General features: G+C 46.5%; 1 non-coding gene across 1 annotated transcript; it reads left to right on the top strand.

Moving 5' to 3' along the window:
- Nucleotides 1-228: 228 nt before the first annotated feature.
- TRNAI-UAU (transfer RNA isoleucine (anticodon UAU)) lies at nucleotides 229-318 on the top strand. The gene is given in 2 exon segments: nucleotides 229-266; nucleotides 283-318. It is a non-coding gene; the product is annotated as a tRNA-Ile (tRNA).
- Nucleotides 319-2,869: the final 2,551 nt, after the last annotated feature.

The following is a 2,869-nucleotide window of genomic DNA, read 5'->3' as shown; positions in this document are numbered from 1 at the left end:
GAGAGAGAGAGAGAGAGAGAGAGAGAGAGAGAGAAGATAGTATGTGAATTTTGATGAGGGTGAGAAATAGAGCAGTGAACGTGCGAGTCAGAATGATAAGTATTAGGACAGAGAGAGAGAGAGAGAGAGAGAGAGAGAGAGAGGGAGGGAGAAAGAAAGAGAGAGAGAGAGGGAGAGAGAAAGAAAGAGAGAGAGAGTGAAGGGAGTGGAGAGGCCTCACCATTCGTGGCCCCAGTGGCGCAATCGGTTAGCGCACGGTACTTATACGACAGTGTCTGAGCCATGCCGGGGTTGTGAGTTCGAGCCTCACCTGGGGCATTGTTTTCCAGCGAGGTCCAGGTTTTCCAGCACCGTCCGCCTTTAAGCTCGTATTCCCCGTGTCTGTGGGCCTCCAGGGGTCGCGTTGCCATGCCCACAGACGCCTCGGGACACAGATATGAAGGGAAGTAGAGGGAGGTCCTTAGAAGAGGGGAAAGAGAGTGGATGAAGACTTGAGAGGTGTGGGGATCGTTTTTCATTTTCTCTCCCCCAAAAATATATTATTCCCAAGTACTCCCTGCCTCTCTCCGCCTCCAGGGGTCGCCTTCCCATGCCCACAGACGCCTCACACTTCTGGAGACAGAGATAAGGATAGATAAGAGGGAATGGTATCAGTTAGAGGCGGAATTGTTGTTTTTAAGTTCCATCCCCTTACCCTCATACGTCCTGTGTCTCTGGCCTTCCAGGTGGTCGCCTTTCCATGCCCACAGACGCCTCACGACACAGAGATAAGGATAAAGCTGAGAGATAAGGATAGTGCAGGGAAACGTCCATAGATAGGCGGGATTTGTGTTTTTCAGCGACAGAATTGTTGTTTTAAGTCCCGTCCACCTTTACCCTCGTACCCCTGTGTCTTTGGGCCTCCAGGGGTCGCCTTGCCGTGCCCACAGACGCCGTAGGACACACATATGAGGAGAAAACACAGTAACATCCGTAGAAGAGGGTGGGTGGACATTTGAGAGATGGGAGGAGTTTTTTTTTTTTTTTAGCATATTCACCTGCCGTAACATATTCACACCTTCGCAGCCCCCGTCTGATATGGTTCCTCCTGCGTGTTTGGGCCGCCAGGTGGTGATGTTGCCATGCCGACAGACGCCGCTAGTCATAGATATAAGCGCGGAATAGAGAAAGATCGTTAGAAAATACTTACGGGAATCAGAGTTGTATTTTGGTTTGCTTGAGAGAATTCGTTGCACTTTTTCCTGAGGGATTTATTTTCCTTAGCCCTTTTCAATGCCCTCTTGTGTGTTACTGATGCAGACTAGACATGTGTTGATATTAAAAAAGATATAAACAGGCCTGCAGGAGCTATCAGCGTGTATAATACAAAACAAGTCGCTGTCTATAAGTTGTCACGAAGTCTCCCACGCCAGCGAGAACACGACTCACTGGCAGACAGGCGGGCGAGAGAGAGGACTGATAAGCAATGGAAAATAGCATGTGTGTGCTTATCATCGTGTCAGTATGGTTTTGATAAGGTGGGATAGTACTGCGGGTGACTCCTATGCCGCCATCATCATCATCATCATCATCATCATCATAATAATAATAATAATAATAATAATAATAGTAATAATAATAATAATAATAATAATGACCCGAAATCTTCCACCCATTCCTCCTCGTCCTCTTTTTATTCTCATCCTCATCATCGTCATCATCATCATCATCATCATCATCATCATCATCATCATCCCAAATCTCACGTAAGGGCTGAGTAAGGTAGGATCCAGAATTTAGGAGAGAGACATTACGAAAGAGGGAGAGGTATCAACAGATTGCCTAGTGACGTGGGCCACACACTCATTCACACATCATTTAAGCCCACGGAACCCTTGCCGTCTACACACATTTTCATTTGTATATTTTTCTGTCTAGATTCGGTTCACATACACCTCTCAGATGAACAAAATCGTCTGGCATTAACCGGAACTAGAGTTACCCCGACAGTGAGAGGGTTAATATGAGGTGCCAAAGTCGCAGTATGTTCTTCTCCATGTACATACTTAATCCAGCCTAGTTAATCCCTCGTCAATCCTTATCTACATCGCCTTCCATGTGTCGCTTTCTCATGGGGATTAGATGGAGTTGATTTTTTCTGGTTTTAAGCCTTGTTCCTTTGTTTTTTCTTCCACATTTCATCATCATTATCGTCGTTACCATCATCATCATCATCATCATTATCACCATCTTCATCATCATCTTCATTGTCCAATTTACTGTAGGATTTGGTACTGAGAGGATGGAGAGTGAGAGACTGACGAGGAAGTGTTTGTGAGTAAGGTGGAAAGGGGGAGAGGAAGGGGGAGGCCAAGGATGAGATGAAGGGATGCAGTGGAGAGGTATATGAGAGAGGGGTGTGTGAGCTGAGAGCAGGGCAGTGAAATGGCGGGGGACAGGGCGACATGGAAGCGATTTGTTTGTGGCCACCCCTTACGGGATTAAGGCGTGTGGCAGTAGATAGACAGATAGATAGATAGATTTGGTACTGATATGGTATGCACCGTAAGGAACAATAAATTCAGCACAGTAACAGTACCACCACAGGTCCTAAATTTCTGCTCCTTAACACCATCTTGATTCTGCTGGGAGTGGAGAGGCGCGTCTTTGGTCTGTGATGTTGGTATAACCGGGCGTCTGAAAGTTTATACACTGGAGGTCTTTCGCCTAAACATTCATCCATAATTTATTCACCCTTCCTGATTTAACGTAGAGGTAGTCGAGCATCGCGTAGGCTTGACACCGTAGTAGCTGCCACGAGTGTGTGTATGGGGAGGATGTGCTGTATGAGTGTGTGTGTATGGGGAAGATATGCTGTATGGGTGTATGT

Source organism: Coenobita brevimanus, chromosome 21 (assembly GCF_032717465.1).
Source record: "Coenobita brevimanus isolate Jiangsu-jjx chromosome 21, ASM3271746v2, whole genome shotgun sequence".
Classification (NCBI taxonomy): Eukaryota; Metazoa; Arthropoda; class Malacostraca; order Decapoda; family Coenobitidae; genus Coenobita; species Coenobita brevimanus.
This window is presented reverse-complemented; position numbering and strand designations above follow the sequence as displayed.